Raw genomic sequence first — 26,605 nt, 5'->3', positions numbered from 1 at the left:
CAGTTTATCACATTTTCCTGAATATTTTCTCCTAGGTTTCCATCCCCCTTGACTATAAAACAGTTAATTATTGATCCTTTGGAGGAATTTGATACATCAATAGCATATTATGAACTAGCCATTGTTCAAATGCTGCTGAGCTTTATGCACAGGTTCAAAAGAAAGGCTCTTGCTCAGTGTGATGGCGCACGCCTTTAATCTCAGCACTGGGGAGGCAGAGGCAGGTGGATCTCTGTGAATTTGAAACCAGCCTGATTGCTATGAGTTTGAGGCCAGCCTGGTCTACATAGTGAGTGAGTTCCAGAACAGCCAGAGCTACCTGGTGAAACCCTGTCTTAAAAAAAAAACTAAGGAGAATAGAGAATATCAAGGGGAAGAAATTGCAGAAGTGGGTGGGGTCCTTGGGAAAGTGTGCACATTTCCAGATGTTTACAACAGCAGCTGTCCATGCTGCTAACTTTTTCATTCACATGTTTATCTAAAATTAATGGTATCTGCTTTTGCCTTGTTTTTAGCCTTGAAGAATTTTGACTAGGTACGTGAAATACATTCCTGGACTTCGGCCCTTTTAACTTGTTCTTGGTCAACATCTTGGGTACTGTACAAAGCTGTTCAGGCTCCAGGTGACACCATCTGTATAACTTCCCTTCTCTTTGGGGTGTGTGTGTGCACACGTGTGTGCGTGCGTGCGTGCGTGTATGTGTGTGTGTGTATGTGTGTGTGTGTGTGTGTGTGTGTGTGTGTGTGTTGAGACAGGGTATAGCTCTGTAGTCCAGGCTGGCCTAGAACTCTTGCTAATCCTCCTACCTGAGCGATTCAGGCATGCACTACCATATTTGGCTTTCTTGAAAAGTTTCGAAGTGACTGGGGATGGTAGTACATGCCTGTAATTTCAGCACTCAGGAGGCAAGAGGTGGGGTGAATCTCTGTGAGTCCAAGGTCAGACTTGTCTACATTGGAATTTCCAAATTAGCCAGAGCTACATAGTGAGACCCTGATGCAAAAAGTAAACTAAAATAAAGTGTGTGAAGTGTTAGGACTGGAGGTGATAGAGTGCTTATCTGCCGTAGGCAAAGTTCTGTGTGTGATCCCTAGTGTTCTCCCCTTTTTTGGCAGGACAGTTTCCCTATACAGCCCAGACTAGTGTCTAACTCTTAATCCTTTCCCATTTGCTTCCCAAGAGCTGTCAGTGATTAGAGGCTTCTAATCTTCCTCAGGGCAATTGTATATGGAATCGTATTTGAAATTTTGATTGTTTTTTTATGTAGAAACCCTGTTGATTTTTGTGTGTAATAAAACTTTATTTAAAAAAAAGACTACCCCATATTTGGTCCATTTCAGCTTGCTGGATGCTACATTAAAAAAGCATAAGAACTCAAGCCAGGTGGTGGTGGTGGTGGTGGTGGTGGTGCACGCCTTTAATCCCAGCACTCGGGAGGCAGAGCCAGGAGGATCTCTGTGAGTTCGAGGCCAGCCTGGGCTACCAAGTGAGTCCCAGGAAAGGCACAAAGTTACACAGAGAAACCCTGTCTCGAAAAACCAAAAAAAAAAAAAAAAAAGCATAAGAATTCAAAGCAGACATATTCGAGGCCACTACCTCCTCTTTTTCTTTTTTTCTTCTTCCCTCTTCCCCCACCCCCACATCTTCTTCCTTTCCACCAACAAGGTCTTGCTATGTAGGCCAGGCTTCCCTCTAACTTGAGATCCTTCTGCCCAACCTCCTAAATGCTGTGTGTTTACAGCTATGCCCCCCTATGCTAGGTCTTCAAGATTCCTTCTTAAATGCAGCTATCCATGATTACTAAATGACCAAAAATGACAGTTAATCATCTTTGCCTTTTAAAATATTTCAAATTTTTTCAAATGCATGACTGTCACATGGTTACTTTTAGGTCAGAGGTATGCAATGAGCTAATTCTTGTTTTCTTGGATAATCTGTAGCAATTGGGATTTTTTTTTGAGACAGTCTCATGTAGGACAGCATGGTTTCAAACTTATTGTGTAGCTAAGGAACTTTTGTTTCTCCTGATGTCAGCTCTCTTGAGTGCTGGGATTACAGGCATGTGTTACCATGCCTGGTAGTATGTAGTGCTGGGCATCAAACCCAGGGCTTCGTGCATGCTAGGTAAGTGCTCTACTGGTTGATGTACATCCTCACTTCACAACTGATTTTTTTTTTACAATGAAACACACTTTAAGAGTTTATTGGCAGGGGGTGAGGTAAAAGGAAAAAGTGGGTGGGGGGTGGTGCCTGTCTGGAAGAAACGTGGTGGAAGACACACTGAATTTTTGACACGAGTTCTTGCTGTGTTGTCCACACTGGTCTTAAACTCCTTGGCTCAATGGTTTTTCAGCCTTAGCCTTCTGAACAGCTGGGCCTGTAAGTGTGTGCCACCATGCTAGGATAGAGTCTGAATCCCTTTTAGGTAGCTCCTAATCAAATGAAAATAATCAGATACATTTTCTCCTTAGACAGAAGAGTATTCATGGCTAGAAATGTCTGTGGCAAAGCCCCTTTGCCATGTGTTGGTTCTGACCTTCACATGCTTTACTGGGCCAAACCTCATCTGGTCCACTAGGTGAATGACAAGGTTTTCCTGGTGTTTTTGGCTTCATGTTGGAAGTTGCTTTATTCTTCAGCATCTAGTCTTGGCTACATTAGGCAGAAGGAAACACAGGGAGCAAGTTAGCCCTCTGGCTTTTCCCCTGCCACACAGGGGTTTCAGCTGAATCGAGTAAGAGAAATAGGCAGGGATATGGCTACTCCATTTTCTCCAGGAACCTCATGGTGGGGTGCTAGAGTTTGTCAGTGCTGGCTTGCTTGACGTGATTCTTTGCATCAACTGATCTGATCATGTGATTTTTCTTTCTTAACCTGCTGCTGAAACAGATTTTACAAAACTGGTGCTGATGTCTCTGTAGATTTATTTGCTGAAAACATCTCAACAAAAAACAAACACACACACAAACAAATCCTCTTTTCTCTCTCCTTTTCTTTTAATTGAGACTGAGTCTCACGTAGTCTAGGTTGACCCTGAACTTCTACTCCTCAAGTGCTGGAATTATAATGTACAATGTATGGGGGGTTAGTTGCTGGCTTTTTTCATTTTAGGTCTTTGTTTTAATATAAGTTTTCATATAGCCCAGGTTGGCCTTGAACTCACTATGTAGCACAGCAATACCTGGAACTTCTGATCTTCCTGCCTTCCCCTACTAATTACTGTGCTTACACAATGCTCCATTGCACTTGACAACAATTTCAAATTTTCTTTCTTTTCTGTTTTTTCTTTTCCTTTCCTCCCCCCCACCCCTTTTTTTCTAAAGACAGAGTCTTACTATGTAGCTCTGGCTGTCTTGGAGCTAGCTATGTAGTATAGACCAGGCTGGCCTCGAACTTAGAGATCTGCCTGTCTCTGCCTCCCAAGTGCTAGGATTAAAGGTGTGCACCACCACTGCCTGGCTTATTTATTTATGTGTGGAGGTCAGAGGACAACTTAGAGGAGTTGGTTCTTTTTTTTTTTTTTTACCATGTGGGTCCCAGGATTAAGGTCAAACATTTGAAGACCCTGCAGAGGACCCAGGTGCAGTTCTGGTACAACTCACCAACAGCTGTAATTTCAGTTTCAGGGAATCCAAAGCCCCCTTGTTGCTTCTAAGGACAGTGCATTCACATGGTGCACTTACATACGTGTAGGCAAACACTCCTATACACTAAATAAAAATAATAAATAACTCTTAAAACCCCCAAATTAAGTAGGCAGTGTGGCTCACCCTTATAATATCAGCACTCAGGTGGCTGACAGAGGTCAACATAGGTTACATAATGACTTCCAGGCCAGCCTGAGCTACAGAGTAAGAATTTGTCTGAAAAACTTCTGTTTCCTTGGTGAGACTTGGTTTCCAATCTGAGAAATTGAGGACTTTTCTGGGACTGAGGGGCTCTTTCTCCTTCTTTCCTGATGATTACAGTGCCTTTGATTGTAATGCACTAACCATAGATTCTATCTCAGGTTTAAGGCCAAATTGTTTGCCTCTAACACACACACACACACACACACACACACACACACACACACACACACACACTCATACACAGATACACATATGCACACACACAGATACACACACAGAGGACTCTGATCTGTGCATGCAGGCAAAATACACGTACACATAAAATAAAATAAAATAAAATAAAATAAAATAAAATAAAATAAATCTTTAAAAAAATCCAAAACTCACCAGGTGGTAGTGGCACAAGCCTTTAATCCCAGCACTCAGGATGCAGAGTCAGGAGGATCTTTGTGAGTTTGAGGCCAGCCTGGTCTACAGAACGAGCTCCAGGATAGCCAAGGCATGCTGCCATGCTCCCCACCATGATGATAATGGAGTAAACCTCTCAAACTGTAAGCCACCCCAGTTAAATATTTTCCTTTATAAGAGTTACCATGAGGGCTAGAGAGATGGCTCAGGGGTTAAGAGCACTGACTACTCTTCCAGAGGCCCTGAGTTCAATTCCCAGCAACCACATGGTGGCTCACTACCATCTGTAATGAGATCCAGTTCCCTCTTCTGGTGTTCAGGCAGAACACTGTATACATGGTAAATAGATAAACAGATAAATAGATAGATAGATAAATCTTTTTTTTTTTTTTTTTTTTTGGTTTTTCGAGACAGGGTTTCTCTGTGTAGCTTTGCGCCTTTTCCTAGATCTCACTCTGTAGACCAGGCTGGCCTCGAACTCACAGAGATCCAACTGGCTCTGCCTCCCGAGTGCTGGGATTAAAGGTGTGCGCCACCACCGCCCGGCTGATAGATAAATCTTTAAAAAAATAGTTGCTGTGGTCATGGCGTCTCTTCACAGCAATAGAACATTAGCTAAGACAGAGTGCTGGAGATTGAACTCAGGTCTTGGCAGTAAGCACTTCCATCTGCTGAGCCATCTCAGCTCTCAAAGAACTTCTTGGATCAAAGTGGCTTTTAGCACATGGATATGGTGTTGAATCTCCAACACTCAGGAAAAACACTGAGGTAAGAAGAACATGAGTTTGAGACTAGCCTGGGCTACATAGCAAGAGCCTGTGTCAAAACACAAGATGAACAATTTTTATACTTCAAAACTTGGCCACAGTGCCAAAGAGACACAGACACAATTTTATTAACAAAGCAGAAAGTGTCCTCAAAGTATCTTCCACAGCATATTCTACAGGTGGGTGGATGAGCACATTCTGTTCTAGCCACTCCCTAGATCCTGACGGCTATCACTTTGGAAGACTGATGCTTGTTTCTTGGTTCCTGTTATCCCTAAAAGTGCTGGTTTTGATATTACATCAGCAAAAGTATCCACTTTGAATCAAGCTTGTTTTTGCCAAAATGCATATAGACAAATCCTGGTTTAGAAAGCTCCGTATGTACTGTTAGACAAGGCATATTTCCAAACAAATAACTAAAAGATTGGATTTCTGTGATATCTTCAAAGAAGTAGTTCCAATAGCTTAGCTTAACTTCATTTTTTTTTCTTTTAATGCTGTTTATTGAAGGAGGGAGGAGGTCTTAAATACAGGCTTACAGCACAATGGGAGAACCCCGGAGGGCAGAAGTTCACTACCGAGCTTAACTTCATTTTTAAAATGATAGATCAGTTTTTTGTTTTTTTTTTTTTTTTTTTGGTTTTTTCGAGACAGGGTTTCTCTGCGTAGTTTTGCGCCTTTCCTGGAGCTCACTTGGTAGCCCAGGCTGGCCTCGAACTCACAGAGATCCGCCTGGCTCTGCCTCCCGAGTGCTGGGATTAAAGGCGTGCGCCACCACCGCCCGGCTGATAGATCAGTTTTTAGTGTAAACCTGTAATCCGAGCATTTGGGAGATAGAGGGAAGAAAAATCAGGAGTTCAAGGTCATCTTCAGATATATACCGAGTTTGAGGCCAACCTTGGACTATGTGAGACCCTATTTCAAAATTTAAATTTTTTAAAAAGAGGCAACAACATAGTTGTTGGGGTATGGTGACACACCTTTAATCCCAGCTCTCAGGAGGCAGGTGAATCTCTGAGTTTGAGGCCAGCCTGGTCTATATAGCAGGTTCCAGGACAGCCAAGGCTACACAGAGTAAAGAGGCAACAACATGGCCTTATACAGTGTTATAGGATTTGCAACTGAGGTTTGATAGTTTCTAGATTGGATAAACCCTCTGAGGGACCCTACATTAATATTATTTTATTGGGCTGGCAAGATGGCTCAGTAGGTAGAGGCACTTACGGATGAGGTTGACAACCTGAGTTCAGCTCCACATGGTGGGAGGCAAGAACTGACTTCTGTAAGGTACTCTCTAACCTCTGCACATGCGGCACTCCCACTCCCACAAAATAAGTGAACCACAATTAAATATATTAGTTTATCAATAGTGCTGTTTTTCAAACTATCCCAAAACCAAAAACTAAGCTTTTATCAGATTTTGATTCATGATTGTTTTTATTTATTTACTTATTTCTGTGGTACGGCAGATTGAACCCAGGGCCTTGTATATGCTAGGGAATTGCTCTACCCACTGAACTACATTCTTAGCCTCTTTTGTATTTTTAAAATTTGAGACAGGGCCTTACTAAGTTGTCTGGGCTAGCCAGAACTCCCTATGTAGAACAGGATGGCCTTGAACTTGTGATTCTTCTGCCTCAGTCTACTGGGTAGCTAGGATTATAGGCCTGAACCATGGGGACTAACTTCTTATTTTTGTTTGAGAAATTGCCTGTGCTGGCCTCAAATGTCTAGGCTGAAGGGATCCTCTTATGTTAGCCTACCAGGTTTAAACCTTGTCTTATCATCTCATCTTCTCTGGTCTGTCTTGCCCCTCTCCTTCCTTCCCCTCCCTCTTCCCTTTCTCTTTCTTTCAAGTGGAACAAGGCCTCAAGTATTCCATGCTGGCCTCAGACTCACTGCGCTGCCCATTTTGTTTTCAATTTCTGATACAAACTTCCTGCCCCCACCTCCTAAATGCTGGGATTATAGGCATGTACCATCACAACCAATTTGTGAGGTGTTGGGGACTTCCAGCATGCAGGACAAGCACTCTACCCACAGAGCTACACCCTTAGCCCAGCTTCCTATCTTTTAAAGCTGTTTGTTCAGTTCTTGCTGGTGTGTGGGGGATGCCAGGGTTGTTCCAGTCCTCACGGTTGCACAGCATGTGGATTTTCTCTCCATCATTCAGATTAGTAATTTCTCCCACCCTATCTTCAAGATCAACTCATTTTACATCTTATTTATTTTGTCACTGAGCAGCTCACTTGAGATGTTGTTTTGTTTGTTTTGCAACAGGATCCTACATTGTAGCCCAGGCTGTCCTGGAACTCAGACAGTACTCCTGCCTCAGCCTCTCAAGTGCTGGGGCTGAGTTTTAAGGTTTACTTACTTTTTTATAAATTGAGTCATTTCCTTTTGCTTCTGGTTTTCCTTTTGCTTCTGGTGAGGGTTTCCATTTCTTCATTTATTTGTCATTCTTTTTGAATGATTTGAATCGCTTTTGCTATTATACTTTAAAAACTTCCTCACATGGCTCTAGCATCTGATGGGTCTTGGCTTTTTCTTTTCTTTTTTTAAAGATTTATTTATTTATTATATATATAGAAGAGGGCGCCAGATCTCATTGCAGATGCTTGTGAACCACCATGTGGTTGCTGGGAATTGAACTTGGAATCTCTGGAAGAGCATTCAGTGCTCCTAACCTCTGAGCCATCTCTCCATCCCCGACTTTTTCTTTTAATTGCTTAGTGAATCCTGATTTTCTTTCACAGCAATAGAACACCGAACAAGACAGAAACCCATGGCACTTTACCTCGATATCTCACTCTCCATGACTCAGGTCCACTTCTCTTCAACAATCTCTCTTTTTTTTTTTTTTTTTTGGTTTTTTCGAGACAGGGTTTCTCTGTGTAGTTTTTGCGCCTTTCCTGGAGCTTACTTGGTAGCCCAGGCTGGCCTCGAACTCACAGCGATCCGCCTGGCTCTGCCTCCCAAGTGCTGGGATTAAAGGCGTGCGCCACCACCGCCCGGCCAATCTCTTTTTTTTTTGTGCTGGGGAATAGAACCCAGGACCTTGAATCCATTAAGCAACTACTACTCCATCAGTGACAACATCCATATTCTATGCACCCACAAGCACCATATACAAAACCCCCAACAATTCCTTTTTGCCTCCAGACTGTTGCAATAATTAGCACTAATGTTTGTGGTTCAGAAGGCCCATGAAAGCTAGGCCTGGTGCCACATGCCTGGCAACACATCACTACAGAGACAAATCAGGAGCATTGCAAGTTCCAGGCGAGCCTTCAACACATGAGAAGAGTCTGTTTCAACAAGCAAACAAAACAAAAACAGAAAAAAGAGAAAATGAAACACTTACAAAGCCTATGTAGATGGTTGGGTTAAAAAAATTAGTTTGTGTGTGCCCACATTCAAGTGTGTGTGATGCAGGTGTGACAGTGCAGGGGCCCATGTGCCCCAGTGCATGTTTGGAAGTCAGAGGATAACTTTCAGGAGTTGGTTCTCCCCTTCCATGGTAGGTTCTGAAGACTGAATTTAGGTTGATGGACATGTGAAGTGAGCTTTTACCTAAGTCATCTTGCCTGCTAGATTTTTTTTTTTAAATAGAGAGCAGCTCTCATTATGATGCCTAGGCTGTCCTTGAACTTCTAAGCTCAACAAATCCTCCTGCCTCAGCTTCTGGAGTAGCTGGGCCTACAGATGTGCATTCCATTGTGTCCTGGCTGCATTAAAACAACAACAAAACAAAACCCCCCAAACACTTCCGAGTCAGTCCATGGATATGGCTCAGTGGAGCACTTGGTAAGCTTGATTGAGTGAGGCCCTTCGATTCTTTCACTTCCGGTGTTGGATTAATTTTGCTGATATCACATGGCTAGGTTGAGGAATTGGGTGTGCTTATCCCACAACTGCCATTTAAGTTGTGCTGTTTCTTCCTGCAGTTATATGTGCTGAAAATATGCATCCTTACAGTAATTTCAGCAACATCAGTTCAAATCACTTGGATGTGTATCTATCAGATCAATAGGACAGGGTTTGAACGAATAGCAATTGCGGTGAGGCACTGTTGCTAAGGCACTATGGGTCTGATGTAAATAAAGTCAGTCTGCTTATCAGGAGCACGTCAGGTGCCTCCTATGGCAGGCGCCATTTCACCACAAAACTAATGGGCCACCTCTTGGCAGTAGTTACAGTTCTGGTGCACTGTAGTGGCTTCTAAACAACATAGGACCCTCTGCTTTGTCAAAGAGCAGATGTGTGTTTTACCTTACTTCCAGAGGAGCTAAGTGATATGAATCCACTTACATAGATAACAAGAAACTTCCCTCGGCAAGCAGGAGTCTGGACTCTCTTGGGGTGAACTAGCTACCCCTGCTGGTAGAGTCGAGGTAACACCAGAGCCAGCACTGCTGAGGCTGAAGCTCGAATTTTTATTTCTGTTTTGCTTTTCCTGTCGTTCCTGGTGTTGGGGATAGAACCCAGGGCCTCCACTATCCCAGACAGTCATTAGGCCACTGGTTCATACCTGTAACCCCCAGACTTTGTAAAATAAATTTTGAGACAGGATGTGTCACTGTGTAGCCCTTAAAGTTGTGATTCTATTCTCCAGCAAGCAGGCTTCACCACATACTAGACTTCCTATTTTTTTCCTAAAGATTAATTTCTTTTTATTGTATATGTATTAGTGTTTTGCCTGAATGCAATGTCTGTGCACTATGTGTGTGTTGCATCTTCTGGAACTGGAGTTGTGGATGGTTGTACACCCCCATTCATGTGCACTGGGAACCGAATCTAGGTCCTCTGCAAGAGCAACAAATGCTCTTAACCACTACGCCATCTCTACAGCCTCTAGACTATTCAATTTCTGACGACTCAAATCATCAGTCAAGAAGTTATAAAAGGAATCCCAACTGTTTGGGAGACTGATGTAGTACTGCTAGTTCAGGGTTTCCCTAGGCTACAGAGTGAGTTCAAGGTCAACCTGGGCAACTTAGTGAGAACCTGTCTCAGAATAAAAAGTAGAAAGATGGCTGACATATCCTAGTGTCAAAGCACTTGCTTAGCCACGTGCTCAAAATCACACTTCTTTATTGACATTGTCAAGATCCCTAGTTAGAAAATATTCTTTAGCCGGGCAGTGGCACACGCCTCATCCCAGCACTCGGAAGGCAGAGGCAGGCAGATCTCTGAGTTCGAATCCACCCTTGTCTACAGAGTGAATTCTAGAACAACCAGGGCTACACAGAGAAACCCTGTCTATAAATAAATAAATAAATAAATAAATAAATAAATAAAACAACCACCAAACCAAGGCCAGCCTGGGCTACAGAGTGAGTTCCAGGAAAGGCACAAAGCTACACAGAGAAACCCTGTCTCGAAAAACCAAAAAAAAAGAAAGAAAAAATATTCTTGGTGTGCATAAATTATGAACATGAGTCTTTAGGTTATAAGTGGTTATTAATATAACTTTATAAATATTTAAAAAATTACAGGGGGCATTTGTTTAGGGGTCAGATGCTCAGATGGGTTTATTGAACTGACAACTTTCAGCTGGAATCATCGAGTACAAAATTATAAGGCCAAGGTACTAGGTGGATAGATAAATAAATCATCCTGTAGTCCTATTCTCTCTCTCTCTCTCTCTCTCTCTCTCTCTCTCTCTCTCTCTCTCTCTCTCTCTCTCTCCTGTGTGTCTACATTTTGGAGATAAAGTCGTGATACGTTTGCTCAGGCCGGCCTTAAATTCTCAGGCTCAGCAACCCTACCTCAGCTTCCTAAATAGAATACAGGAGACTATAGATGTGTCTGTGACTTATTTTCAGTTTTTGACTAGAGATTGTTAAGTGAATTTATGTTTGCATGTGTCTGTGTTCACCTTAGAACTAGTTATGCAGATGGACACTTATGATTTGTACATTTTTCTGATAAGAGCTTCAACAAAAGGCTTAAAAATCAACTTAAAGATAAGACATTAGGGAACTAGCGAGATGGCTCAGTGGATAGAGGCGCTTGCTTCCAAGCCTGATGACCTCAGTGGATAAAGGTTCTTGCCTCCAAGACTGATGACCTCACTGGATAAAGGTGATTGCCTCCAAGCCTGATGATGTGAGTTTGGTCTCTGAATCTCATAAGCTGTTTTCTGATCTCCACATGCATGCCATCCTTCACATACACAAAATAAATAAAACTTTATAGTGAGAGAAGAGAGTGGGACAATTAAAACTAACAATTAAAAAAAAAGCCATGAAGAAATCTGATACTAGTCGGGCAGTGGTGGTTCATGCCTTTAATCCCAGTACTCGGGAGGCAGAGGCAGGCGGATCTCTGTGAGTTTGAGGCCAGCCTGGTCTACAGAGCGAGTTCCAGGATAGGCACCAAAGCTACGCAGAGAAACTCTGTCTTGAAAAACAAAAGAAAACAAACAAACAAACAAAGAGTTTGAGCACAGATATCCTGGGAGGGTAGATAAAGCTGCTCCCGGAAACCATAGATTATTAAACAAATGTCCCAGTGCCAGGGGTAGGCTATCTCCCTATGAGTTGCTGGTCAGGAAGGCCCCTGAGGCCCCAACAACATAGGCAATTGCCACTGCTGTTTGTTTTTCAGTAGAACTAGATGGTCAGACTAAATTTTGAAGATGTCACTTGCCTTAGTCATAGGATAGAAATCAAGATGGAACTGGCCTGGAAGTTTCCTCCATGCTGTCTAGCCCTCACAGTGCTGGAAGGTGCTATACAGGCTGCTAGGGGTGAATATGATTGAAATACATTATGGACATGAATGAAAATGTCAAAATAAAACCCATTATTATGTGTAATTAATGCATACTAATAAAACATTTTTTTTTGTTTTTTTTCGAGACAGGGTTTCACTGTAGCTTTGGAGCCTGTCCTGGACTAGCTCTGTAGACCAGGCTAGCCTCGAACTCACAGAGATCCACCAGGCTCTGCCTCCCGAGTGCTGGGATTAAAGGTGTGCACCACCACTGCCCGGCAATAAAACATTTTTAAAAGACTGAAATAGCTGGGAGTAGTGGTACATGCACTTAATCTTAGCATTTAGAAGGCAGGGGCAGGCAGATCCCCAAGTTTGAGGCCAGCCTGGTCTACAGAGCGAGTTCTAAGACAGCCAGGGCTATGAGATTTCTCTGTGAGGAGTGCGTGTCAGTCCCACACAGGCTCCCTGGCTGGTTGTCGGTTCAGTCTCTGTAAGCTCCTACGAGCCCAGGTTAGTTGATTCTGTGGGTTTTCTTGTGATGTCCTTGACCTCTCTGGCTCCTACAATCTTTCTTCCCTCTCTTTAACAGGATGCCCAGAGCTCAGCCTAAAACGAGGATTATGGGGGTCCAGCCCCTCAAAAGTCCCCTCCCAAGGTCCAGGAACAATCTACAACCAGCTGATAATTAATCTTTGGTGATAGGAAATGAATCTATGTACATGAAAATCCTTAGTCCATACACTTTATTCTTCTGAGTCAGTTCTCTCTCTACACAGCTTCTATTCTGCTCTCACGCCTAGCTCGTTTCTTGCCTGATTTCTATCTACATTTTTCTGCTGACCCCTCTAAGTTCTAACTTAATTCTGCCCCATCTGGGTTCTCATCCATCTAATTCCTTCCCATCTTAGCTCCTCTCCCATCTCCTTCTTTCTCATCTTGTTCTTCCCCATCTGGCTCTTCCTCATCTTTCATCTTATTCCTCTAGTACTCTCTTCTAACCCTTCAATCTAGTTCTTCCCATTTAGTCCTTTCCTCTTCAGTTCTTACCCATCTAATTCTTCCATTCTCTTTTTTTCCTCTCTTTCTCCTCCTCTCAGTCTCCTTATTCTCTCTGTTCTCTCCAAGTCTCTCAGGAATCTAGTTATAAACCCAAGCAATAGCAGTCCTCTGGCCGAGCAAAGTCACCAGACTTGAATTCTTATGGGGTCATAAAGGCAGGTAAGTATTTTTCTCAGGCAGTGACCACCAGGCTTTCTTTTACAACCCAAAATGGGAGTGATAAAAAAGGAGGTAACTGAGTGCTAATGACCAGTTCGTATATCAAAAATGGGATCTATGTGCTCAGTCTACATTCCTAGAAGTGGTTAAGTAAGAAGTTAGGTGTCTATTAGTAAGGCTGTATAAGAAAGGAGGGTCTTGGGCCTGGAGAGATGGCTCAGAGAACCGGCTGTTCTTCCAGAGGTCATGAGTTCAATTCCCATCAACCACATGGTGGCTCATAACCATCTATAGTGAGATCTGGTGCCCTTTTCTGGTGTTCAGGTATGCAAGCAAGCAGAACACTATATACATAATAAATAAATAAGTTTTTTAAAAAAAAAAAAGAAAGGAGGGTCTTACCCTAAATTGCACAAGAAATAAAGCTATCTGCCTGACCTAGGAGACAGGTGTTTCATTTGGCCTTGGATGCTTGATGGGCATTTTAGATAAATACACTGTTAGGAGTTCTTGGAAGCACACAAGAAAATCATTTTAGGAAACAGCTAATTCCATATATATATATATATATATATATATATATATATATATATATATATATACACTAAAATATCACCAAGACTTAAGCCATGGCTTGACCTTTGGAGAAGTCCTTGACTTTCCAAGTGATAGTAGCTGAATTCCATTATGTTTTCTTTCATCTAGCAGCAGACCTAATGTTTGGCTATGGGTGTCGGCATCTGTTTCCATCAGTTGTTAGATGAAAGCTTTCTGATGACAATTGGGGTAGTCACTAATCTGATCATAGGAGGTGGCCAGTTCAAGCTATGTATCCACTTTTGCTAGGAGTCTTAGCTGGGGTCATCCTTGCAGATTCCTGGTAGTTTCCCTTGTATCAGGTTTTCTGAGGAGGTAAGTGACTTGGGAAATGTGAATTATTGCAGATAATTTACCAGAACACTCCTGTGGCACTATGATTAGCCCCTCTAGTCCGTCCTAACCCACGTTCCTTTGCTGTCAGACTTTGTTGCAGCCACCAGTTTTTCTCACTCCACACATTATTGGTCTCACCCTCTCATGCATGCTGTTGCTATGTCAATGAAGGGTCTCTTCATGTTATTCATTGCCTTACTCTTCGAAGCTCACAATAAGTATTTAGGAAAGAAGTCTCTATCCTATGGGAAGTGAATGAGTCTCCTGTCAAGTAGTTCCAGGAAATAATTTTACTTTCAGAAGTTCAGAATGAGCATTAGCATAGTAAAGGCTTTACCTGTGTTTAGTAAAAATTTCTCTAACTTCTTTTACCATGGAGTACAGTCTTTCCTCTAGCCTCACTGTCAACGTTCACTAATGTCTCGGTGTGAGGCAGGAGAAAAATGTTGGAACATTAGGTATGTATGAGAAGAGACAGAGAAGTTCCTCACCCTGGGATATTTGTTATTTGTGGAGCAGGAATTCCAGCACAAATTGACTGCTTCAGGCCTTTCTCCCTTCCCAGCTACAAGCCTGCAATTTTCTAGGAATTTCGCCCAAAGCGCCACTTACAGGGAAAGGACATGTACAACCTAGTACTTTTTACTTTATCAGATCATAATTCCACCTGGAGCATCTCTGGAGCCACCTCACTTGTACCTCTCTTATCAAACAAGGTGGGGTGTTGGGAGATGGCTCGGTGGATAAAAGTGTTCACTGTTCAAGCCTAATGACCCAGTTCCCATCCCTGGAATCCCAGAAAAATTATGGAATCATGTAAAAATCTAGATAAGACAGAGCGCATCTGCAATTTCAACACCCCTATGGCAAAATGGAAGGTGGAAACCTGGAAGCTCCTGGGCGGGCCATCTAGCCTGGAATATGCACACAGTCTAGCAGCAGAAACAAAGCCAAATCTTTTTTTTTTTAAAGATTTATTTATTTATTATGTATATAGCATATGTGACTGCAGGCCAGAAGAGGGGCCCAGATCTTACTACAGATGGTTGTGAGCCACCATGTGGTTGCTGGGAATTGAACCCAGGACCTCTGGAAGAGCAGTCAGTGCTCTTAACCTCTGAGCCATCTCTCCAGCCCCCCAAAGCCAAATCTTTAAGGAGTTCAGGATAAAGGTTTTGCATATATTTAGCCAAAATTCACAAGTCACATTGACATCAGATTGGCTGATCTCAAGGTACACAGTGATTATGCTATTCTCACTAGTCCAAAGTAAGGATTACTTTTGTATCCGCCTCCCCAGACAGGGTTTCTCTGTGTTGTTTTGGTGCCTGTCCTGGATCTTGCTCTGTAGACCAGGCTGTCCTTGAACTCAGAGATCTGCCTGGCTCTGCCTCCTCAGTGTTGAGATTAAAGGCATGCACTGCCCAGCTCAACTTCTGCCTTATTAAGACAGGGTCTCTCACTCAACCTGGAGCTAGGCTAGTGGCCAGCAAGCCCCACTGATTCTATCTCTGGTGCTTATAACATTGGGGTTGCAGATACATGTTTACATAAATGCCGTGGATTTGAACTCAAGTCCTGGTGCTGGTGCAACAAGAGCTGTCTCCACATTTCCATTCTTTTTTTGTTTGTTTGTTTTCTTCTTTGTTTCTTGAGACATGGCCATGCTATTATAGCTTGGGCTGGACTTGAACTCAAAATCCTTCTGCCGTTGCCTCCTAGTACTGGGATTACACACAGGTACCACCATTCTGGGCTCTGCCTAGAATTTTATAACTATCCTTGTAGATTAGTAGATTCAGACTTCAATTTGAATTCCTGCTTAGTATCTGTTCTAGTTTCATTTCTTTCTTTCTTTTTTTTTTCCCCAGAGCTGAGGACCGAACCCAGGGCCTTGCGCTTGCTAGGCAAGCCCTATACCACTGAGCTAAATCCCCAACCTCCTAGTTTCATTTCTGTTGCTATGATAAAATACCCTGACCAAAGGAAATTTATGGAAGGAAGGAGTTGATTTAGCTTATAATTCCAGGCTACAGTCCATCATTTTGGGGACATCAACGCAGAAACTTAAGCAGCTAGTCACATCACATCCAGTCAAGAATAGACAGAATAAGGGTGTGGATCCTGACTGCTTGCTTGTCCCGGTTCCCCTCTTGCCTGAACTTCATGCATGCTAAGCTCTATCACAGAGGCAACACCCCCGCCATGAGTCTTATTTGAATGTTTTATTTTAGTAGTCAGTTACCCAGTTTAAATATAGCATGTAGGTTTTGACCTAGTTTTTGTACTGTGTTCCATTTTAAAGTTCAGTGTCTTTGTGATATTATTTTTATCTGCTTGGTCTATCTGGTGATTTCTGGGCTCCCACTTGATGCCTATGTGAGTGGAAGCGATTTCTATAGTCCAGACAGGTCTCTGGGTATTTCATGGTGAAAGAATGTGATAAGATTCCCCTTCCCAGGACCTTCAGTCTGCCCAGATGTCTCAACAGAAAAGGAAGTCCCAGGGTCCGTGAGATCATTCAGCAATAAAGATGCTTGCTATAGAAACCTGAGTTCAATCCCCAGATCCCATAATAAAGGTGGGTAGAGAAAATGAACTCCATAAACCATAAAGTTGTCCTTTGAAAACACACACACAGAGTTGTGTATTATTATTGTTGTTGTTGTTTTGGGTTTTTGAGATAGGGTCTCTATATATTTCTGGCTGTCCTGAAACTCACTATGTAGACCAGGCTGGCCTCAAACTCACAGAGCTCTGCCTATCTCAGTGACAAAAATTTTGTACAAAGAAAAGAGACTCCTAGCCTTCATGTTCAGGAGGCTTTCTGGGTCAGGATGCTTTACTGTCAGTGAGTCCCCCTTGGTTTTGTCTGCCTGTCCATGTACCTCTAGTCAAGAGAAGGGTTTCTTGAGCTCGGATTCCTGCTGTGACTGGGTTATTTGTCTCTTTCTTACTCTAACCCTATGTTTCCAAAGGGAAAAGAAAGTCTCAGAAACCTCAGCAATAGAGGTTTCCCAGGCATGGCTTCTTTCCAGAGTAGTGGCCCTTCTGTAGTTTCTACTTTCTTGGAGTCTCTGCTGAGTGAGGGTAATCTTAGGCCCCGTGAAAAGGCAGAATACCTCTCCTTATTATTGGGTTTGGATGTGGGGCTTGCCTCCTTCAGTAGTCATAGGGACTTCTGTTGACCTTGGGGAGGAGCTAGTCTATTTGAGTAGCCCTTTGTCAGTGGGATAGAATCTGAACTTGAATTACTTTTGGTTGAAGCTACCAGTTTGAACACTGAATATTTTTCAGGCTCTGAATAGCTGTGGGGCTCTCAGCAGGGGTTGGGGAAACCAGCTCTACCTTGGTGAAGTGCCAATATGTGGCTGTCAAGGCTTGGAGCAGTCATAGCATTCACCAGCCCCAAGTGCGCACGTGCGTGCGTGCGTGCGTGCGTGTAGGCCAAACATCTATGTAAGGTATCTTTCTTTTTCAGTCATGCTTAACTTTGTTGAAATAGGGTCTCTCACTGAAACTGGACTTCACAGTTTGGCTGGGCTAGCTGACCAGCAAGCTCTGGAGATCCTCTTCTTTTTGCCCATGCTGGAACACGAGTTTTACAGATGCACATGACTGTGTCTGGCTTTTTGAGGCTGCTAGAGAGCCAGACTCAGGCCCTCATTGCTTGCATAGCAAGCACTTTACCCACTGAACCATGTCCCTACCTCCACCAGATTGTTTATCTGTGTTTCTGACTGGTCAGCTCCTACTCAGGGCTCCTACAATCTCCTCTTTGGGTTCTAATATGCAGCCATTCCAGGTCAGTATGACATATATAAATATACACTTTCTCAAAAACAAGACAAAATATATAACCTCCCTCAAAACAAAAGAAAAAGAAACAGAAACCATCATGGGGACAAGAATGAACAGCTTCTCATGATTAACCTGTTACCCACCAAAAATATCTGCTCTCTTGTCAACAGTGTGTGGAATGTGCTTGTTCCTCATCCCTTGTCTTTTCACAAGAGAAGAAAAAAACCCCACAAAGTAGAGGGTTGATTACATAATGTCTCTGGAGACAAACTGACCATTGATCTACATGGTAAAAATCTCCTTAACTACGAGGATAAAGACTTTTTTCGTGGTCAGTGATTGAACCCAGGCCTTGCACATGTGACTCAAATGTTCTACCACTGAGCTAGTCCCAGGTTTTCCTTACAAACTTTTTTTTTTCTTTAGACAGAGTCTCTCTATGTAACCCTGTCTGTCTTGGAATTTTGTATGTAGACCAGGTTGGCCTCGAACTCACAGAGATCTGTCTGCCTCTGCCTCCCAAGCGCTGGGATTAAAGGCATGCGTCATCGTCGTCGTCGTCGTCGTCGTCGTCGTCGCCGCCGCTGCCGCTGCTGCCGCCACCACCACCACCGCCACCACCACCACCACCACCACCCGGCTAGAATGGCTTTTAAAAGAAAAATTGAGACAGGTTTTGCTAACTTAGGCTATCCTCGAACTCACCCTGTAGCCTGTGAGATGCAGAATAAGACAAGGCCAAGCCTTGTTCTTGTTTGTACAAGCTGACAAACTATTATAAAACCCCACCCAGCTTTCATGATGAAGCTTCAAATATTAAAAAATAACAAAGTGACGTCAGGTGTGGTGGCACATGCCTTTGATCCTGACACTTAGGAGGCAGAGGCTGGAAGGATCTCTGTGAGTTCAAGTTCAGACTGATCTACAAAGCAAGTTTCAGGACAGCTAGGACTGTTATACAGAGAAACCTTGTCTCAAAAAACCAAAAACCAACCAAGCAAACAACAACAACAACAACAACAACAACAAAACAAAAACAAAAAACAAACAAACAAAAATGCCCCCAAACCAAAATGTCTTAACCTACAGATAGGCATGAGCTTAATCATGAGACCTTGAGCAATCTCATAAAGGAGTTAGATATGAGGGCACCAAGAGAGCTGAAGCTGCATTTTGGAAGCTGCATCTCCTGAAGGTCAGAATGCCCTTTTATGGCCTACTGTTCTTGAGGCTGCAGATTGCTGGCTCCTGCTGTAACTGCCATGGCAGGAATGAAGGTATTATGTAGAGAGATGTTTGCGGCTCTCCCCTTTGTCTATCAGACTATTGAAACAACAGATCCCAAAGAATGAAAATTTCCCCAAGAATCTCATGCTGGAAGGGAAATACTGGAACCCTAGTGCCAGCCTGGGGAGGTCCTTGTCTACTAGGAAGAGGCTTTATATAGTTCTGACAATATGTATATTTCCTGGCTTTCGGAAAGCCACCTGTCCTATAAAATTATAAGGCTGCTGTAGAACAAGCAGAGAAAAATTAAGAGTCTTTTTCTCCCATGTTTGGCCAAGTTGTAAATAAATCCATTTTTTTTTATCAGTTTGCTTCCTAATTTATCCCCGACACACTGTAATAATCTTTATTTTAAACTTAGTATTAGCTTACAAAATAACAGATTTACTTATGGCATTTTCATACATAGTTTTAGTTGATTCTCCCCTTCTCCCCACTTCTCTCCTTCATCGATTTCCCCTGCCCCACTATACCCTTCCATTCCCAGTGTTTTTTTTTTTTTTTTTTCCGAGACAGGGTTTCTCTTGTAGCTTTGTGCCTTTCCTGGATCTTGCTCTGTAGACCAGGCTGGCCTCGAACTCACAAAGATCCACCTGCCTCTGCCTCCCGAGTGCTGGGATTAAAGGCGTGCGCCACCACTGCCCAGCCATTCCCAGTGTTTAAGAAGTGGTATATCTGTGCATCTAAGTGCCCACCCCCAATAACACCTCTCTATCAAAAACCATGGTGCCAGGGCATTTCCCCACACATATTCACTAATGAAGGGTCAGTATCCTCAAAAGCCCTTGGTTTCTGGCTGGTGAGATGATGGCTCAGTGGGTAAAGGAATTTGCTATCAATTCTGACAACTTTTGTTTGGTTCCTGGGACCCATATAGATGAGAGAAAGAACAGTGTTCTCTGGCTTCCACAGATGGACCTTGGTGAGGGAGCCCAGTAACATGCATAACATGCATACACACACACACACACACACACACACACACACACACACACACACACACACACACACAGTGAATGCTAAAAAAAAATGCCTTGGTTTTATTGTAATATTATTGACATTGTGACTTTAACCCCCTCTTGTGGCTTTTTCTAGAAGATCATAGGAAGTAATACCCTTAAAAGGCAATCCAGTCAGCTATGATTTGGGAGGAAAGGGTCACCTTATTTTCATGAATATGCCACACACATCATAAATATTCATAAGGACACTCTTGTACTCCACAATGAACTGTTCTATTACCCACTTTGGGACACCCAATTCCCACCTCTGGAGTTCAGACTTTGCTTTTCTAAGTAAAGTTGGGCTTAAACTATCTGTGTCTTTTGATTAATTTCTTTCCTTTGAGAAGACAAGAACTTGGAAATCCCTTAACACAAGTGGGTCTTGAACTGATAATCCTCCTGCTTTAGCCTCATGGGCTTCTAGAACTACAATCCTGTGCTACCAGGCCCCGCTGAGGCTTCTGAGAAGTTCTTTTTCCTTTCTTTTGAATTTTTGAGTCAGGATCTTTCTATATAGCCCTATCCGGCCTGGTATTTGCTATGTAGCCCAGGTGTTATCAAAGGGGTTTCAGGATAGCCCAGGGTACAATGTCCAGGTTTATTGTATCATAAGGATTGGACAAGATATGGTATAGCAATAGTGAAAGTATAGGTTAAAAAACATGGAAAAAAACCCCATAGATTTACTATAAGCAAGAGTAAGATGCTGGGCATGGTCGCTCACATGACGCTGAGGCAGGTGTATCACCAGGAGGTCTAAGACTAGCCTAGATTCCTGAGTTTCAGAATTGCCTGGGCTACTGAGTAAGAGACTGTTTCAAAACAAAGCAAAATTAAACAACAACAAACAAAAAACTCATGTAGACTATAATATATGGGGGGTGGCTTTCCACAAGCACATGGCTTGAGAGCCTTGAGTTCCTTCCCAGCGGAACCTCACAGGTAGGAATGGTGTGGATCCTTATCCTGACTAACAGATGCATGGTTACATGATTTATGGGTGATATATTTCATATTCTAAGCATATGTATGCCCAGTCATGCATCTGTGAAACGGTTAGCGGGGGTTTTCCTGACAGGTCATTTCAGGAACAGGCCTTCACAGTACTCATGCTAACTTCTGGCTTAAACTTCACTCATCTTTCTTTCTTTACCAGGAACTGTCTGACCTCAAATTACCCACAGGAAGGAGGTACTGGGTGTGGTCCTAGAATGGAGAAGTGCTTCAAGTTGCTGGGCTGTGCCCACGCTTGCCTATCTTACAGGCAAGCATTCATCTAGAGGCAGTCCTTTTGCCTCAACCTCCTGAGTGCTGGATAGGATTACAGGTATGTGCTACCATACACAGCTAGGCTTGCTTTCTTTTCTTTGTTCTTTTTTTTGTTGTTGATTTTCGAGACAGAGTTTCTCTGTGTAAGTTTTGGTACCTGTCCTGGATCTCGCTCTGTAGACCAGGTTGGCCTTGAACTCACAGAGATCCACCTGGCTCTGCCTCCCAAGTGCTGGGATTAAAGGCATGTGCCACCATCACCCGGCTAGGTTTTCTTAAAAATATCAACTTCTTCAGAGTTTGAGACCATCTTGGACTACATAGTCAGCTTCAGGCTAGCCTAGGTTACATAGCCAGAACCTGTCTAAAAAAATAATGCTGGTATAGTGGTGTATACCTGTAATTCCACACTTGGAAGGCCAAAGCAAGGAGATTGCCACAAATTCAATATCAGTTTCTACATAGTGAGTTCCAGGCTAGCTAAATCTACACAGTGGGACTCTGTCTCAACAAAGCCCCAAACAAAGCAAAGACAAATGCTGCAGAATATCACTTTAACGGTGTAAAACTGTGTTATATTTGTTTATGCTGCATTTGTTTAATTATGTAAAGATACATTGCATTTGTTTCATCTTGCCTGCCTAAGGCACCTGATTGATCTAATGAAGAGCTGAATGGACAATAGCTAGGCAGAGAAAGGGATAGGCAGGGCCAGCAGTCAGAAAGAATAAATAGGAGGAGAAATCTAGGCTTGAGAGAGAAGAAGGAAAATAGAATGAGAGAGAAAGAGAGAGAGATACCCAGGGCCAGCTAGCCAGGCAGCTGCCAGCCAGCTAGATGGAGTAGGACATACAGAATGAAAGAAGGTAAAAAGCCCAGAGGCAAAACATAAAGAGAAACATGTCAGGTTATAAGAGCTAGCAAGAAATGAACATAAGGTCAAGCATTCATAACTAATATTAAGTCTCCCTGTCATGATTTGGAAGCTGGTTGGTGGCCCAAAAGAAAAAGCCTGCTACAAAAGTCCTCAAAACAAAATGTCCCAGGCCTTAGAGCTCACCAACAATAAGATGCCTGCTGATTATAATAGCAATCCTCTGCTGAAGCCCTGGTTTTAGGACTTTTTTTTAAAAGAAGGTCTTACTATGTAACTATGGCTGTCCTGGAACTCATTATGTAGACCAGGCTGTCCTTGAACTCACAGAGATCTGCCTGACTCTGCCTCCCAAGTGCTGGGATTAAGATGTGTGACACTACACCCAGCTTAGAGAATTTCTTAAATTTTTTTTTAGATTTATTTATTGGTATGACTGTTTTGCCTGCATGTATATCTGTGCACTGAGTGCCTGCTGGTGCCTGTAGAGGTTAGAATAGGCCACTGGATCTCTTGGACCTGCAGTTACAGGTGGTTATGAGCCACCATCTGGGTGCTGAGAACGGAATCCAGGTCCTCTGAAAGAAGAATTGTACCAAGTCTTTTTCTGTCCCTGGAAGCTAGCTCCCACATAACTACATGGAGACTTCTTATTAATGATAAATGCTCAGCCTGTAGCTTAGGCTGGTTCCTAACTAGCTCTTACAACTTAAATTAACCTATTAATCTACATTCTACCACATGACTTTTACCTCTATCCCATTCTGTCTGTTCAACTTGTTTCTCGTCTGGTTGGCTTCTCTGTCTCTCTTCTTCCCAGAGTCCTCTCTATGTCTGGAAGTCCTGCTTATTCCTCCTGCCTAGCTATTGGCCATTTAGCTCTTTATTAAATCAATCAGAAGGTGCCTTGGCAAAGACACATCTTCACAGTGTACAAAAAGATTATTCCACAACAATAATAAATACTCTTAACTGCTTAGCAATCTCTCTATCCCCTTTAGAGGAGATTAAAAAAAAACCCAGATATGTGCATTTCTCCCTTTTGCTGTTCACTACTATCTTTTATCACTTGCAAAATTAGTGTGTTTAATAGGCATACAGGAGTATAAGTTTGAGGCAGATCTCAAAGAAAAGACACAAAAGGCTTTGCTCTCTCTATAGGTGTCATTTACAGGCCTAGAAATGAAGCTCAGTAGTAGAGCACTTGCCTAGCATGCACAAGACCCTGGCTGAAAGTCCATTGTAAGCACTGAAAAAAATAAAGTTTTGTGTGGTGGTTTATACATATAATTCCAGCACTTGTGATACTGAGGCAGGATAATTGCCACAGATTTGTGGCCAGGGCCATCCTGGGATACATAAGGAGTTCTAGGACAGTCTGGGCTACAGAATGAGACCCTGGCTCAAAGAAAACATGACATTTCCTACAAGGAGACAAGCTCGAAGATCTAATTTTTACTGAGCATAGTGCTGTGTGTGGTGTCGATAAATGTTCCTAGAAGACAGACCAGTTTGACTGCTCTGCAAAGGATGACAAGAACTTCAGAGATTGTGGAGAGGTTGGAATGTTGTGGGGGGCCCAGGGCCTACTCACAAGTTATCTTGGCTCCTTGAACAGCTCTTGTCCTCTTTGTGTAACCTAGTATCCTGTGGCTAGCACATGAAACCTTTGGGGAATGCATTAACTTAACATACCCCTAGCTTCTACCAACCCAAAAGCTAGAAATGTCATTAGATGTCACTTGAGGCCTCTAGCAGAGTTCTCCCCAGTTTGCTGTGACCGGTCTACCCATTGGACCCACCATTGTATTTGAAAATGTGATGATAATTTACTACATCAGACTGTGTCTCAATAACAATTATGGGTGGTGAGATGGTTTAGTAGGTAAAGGCACTTGCCACACAAGCCTGAGGACCTGAGTTTGCCACCTTGACTCATGTAAATTGGAAGGAGAGAATCACCCCCACAAAGTTGTCCTCTTGCCTCAAATGTGCTCCATGGCATGCACATGTCATACAAACACACACACACCAATAACGAATAAAATGAAATTTACAAAATTTGAAAAAGTGTCTCTGAAACAGAAAAATGAAACAACCTGGGGTCCAGGTCCCCCTTTCCCCATCAAAGAACCAGGTAACCTATCTCACAGCTAAATTAATACATATCTATTTCCTGGTCTTTGTTTCATCTTTTCTATAAAACTGTAACACTGACAGAGAGAAGACAGAGAAATTAAACATCTTTCTCTCATTTGGCCAAACTGTAAATAAACTTTTTTTAAAACCAGTTTCTTTTTCCAAATTTCTTTGGAACATACGGAAATTGAGGCAGTGAGTTTATGAGCCTCAGTGGTGCCTGGTATGTGCTATAAATGTAAAATGCATGTTCAGATTCACAAAATAAATGCTAGCTGTCTCATTAAATATTTTGAAAGGATAGATTGGATGTCCACTCCACAGGAGAGAATTCACATCTGATACTGTAAAACTTTGCTAGCCAGGCATGGTGGTGCACCCCCAGGGTAAAGGCAGATGGATCTTTGAGTTCAAGGCCATATCTACTTTCAGGCCAGGTAAAGCTTTTATTGAGACATGGACCTTGTTGTGAAGGTCTTGGATCCTCATGTGGAAGTTACTGCTGTTGTTTGGCTAAATGGACATGATGTGCCTGTCAGATTTGCCTTATTAGTAACCATATTTATGCCCATAGAGTAGTGTTGCTGTCTACTCTCATCAGCCAAACTTGTTTTTGCAGTGGTCAGCAGTGACTACAGATACTCATGACGGGTCAAAGTACTTAGAATAAATGACTATTGAGTGCTCATCCCTAAATGCGACATCTATATCACACTCTCCAAAGCTCAGGGTACATTATGAAGGGATAGACAAAAAGAATGCAAGAGTAGAAGAAATGAGGCAATGGTGTGGAACATTGACTTCCTGGCAGGACATAGCAGTTGCACTTTTGAACTCACAGCAGCTGTTATTACCTGCACAGGATCCCCACAAGACTGTGCTCATCAACACCCTGCCACAACAAGAGGAGGGGCTCATGGGGCCCACCCCTCTCTGAAGATCTGTAGGCAGATAACATTTTTTCCAGTGGTGTAAGCACTGCTAAAGTGTCCTGTGGCAACGCATTACGACAAAAGTACCTCTTACATTCCAAGAGAACTTTGGATGAACCTCACAGCCAGAGTTAATAGTAAACCTTGAGGTTACTTAAGACTTAAGACTGGCCAAGTGGTGGCAGCTCATGTCTTTAATTCCAGCACTTGGGAGGCAGAGGCAGAGAGGCAGAGAGGCAGAGAGAGGCAGAGAGAGGCAGAGAAAGGCAGAGAGGCAGAGAGGCAGAGAGGCAGATCTCAGTGAGTTTGAGGCCAGCCTGGTCTACAAAGTGAGTTCCAGAACAGCCAGGACTACTATTGCAGAGAAAACCCTCTCTTGAAAAACAAAACAAAACAAAAACAAACAAACAAACAACAAAACAACAAATAAAGAAGACTTAAGACTGATCCACTACTGTGTATTCAGCCTGTTTGCTCAACCTACCTTTAAGAGAACAATAGTTGGGTGTGGTGGTATACACCTTTGAGTCCAGCACTTGGGAGGCAGGAGCAGGTGGATCTCTGTGAGTTCAAGGCCAGCCTGGTCTACATAGAGACTTCCAAGATAGCCAGGGCTACATAGAGAGACCTTGTCTCAAAAAAAAAAAGATGTTTGCATCCAGTGCAAACATCATTCCCTTACTCTAGACTTGTGCCATGATGTCTGTGCCCCTTTAGGCTATGTTCTGCCCCCTGCCTACATTGGACCACAGTGACATCTCTGATATACAGATCAGACAACTTCATATTTGTTAGGGAGTCTAGAATCTGATTCCTACACAGACATTAGTGAGCTACAGCATTTGCTCTGCAGTCTTTCATGCTTTGTTCTTGCTTCCTGGCCTCACATGGTGACAGGGATTAGTTGCTACCTAGTAATAGCTCACCATTACCTATCATAGGCTGAAGAAACTAGAACCAGCCTCTTGCAGTCATTGGCTGTTTGTATCAACTGCCTTTTCACTTTGCATAGCAACAGGAGCTTCTTACTAGCAACAGCCTGCTACTTCCTCTCATGGGCAGTCACAGATCCTACTTCCTCCTTCCTCCTCTGGTTTTTCAAGACCAAGTTTCTCGGTATAGCCAAGGCTGTCCCCTCTGCCTCCCTAGTACTGGGATTAAAGGTGTGTGCCACCATGCCCAGCTCAGATTCCTCCTCCTCCTCCTCCTTCTCCTCCTCTTCTTCTTCTAGTTTTTTTGAGACAGAATTTCTCTGTGTAATAACTCTGGCAGTCGTGGATCTAGCTCTATAGACCAGGCTGGCCTTGAACTCTTGAACTCACAGAGATCCTCCTACATCTTCCCAAGTGCTGGGATTAAAGGCATGTGCCACAACTGTCTGGCCAAGATCTCACTTCT

The sequence above is a fragment of the Peromyscus maniculatus genome, chromosome X, assembly GCF_049852395.1.
Source record: "Peromyscus maniculatus bairdii isolate BWxNUB_F1_BW_parent chromosome X, HU_Pman_BW_mat_3.1, whole genome shotgun sequence".
Taxonomy (NCBI): Eukaryota; Metazoa; Chordata; class Mammalia; order Rodentia; family Cricetidae; genus Peromyscus; species Peromyscus maniculatus.
Note: the sequence above shows the minus strand (reverse complement) of the source record.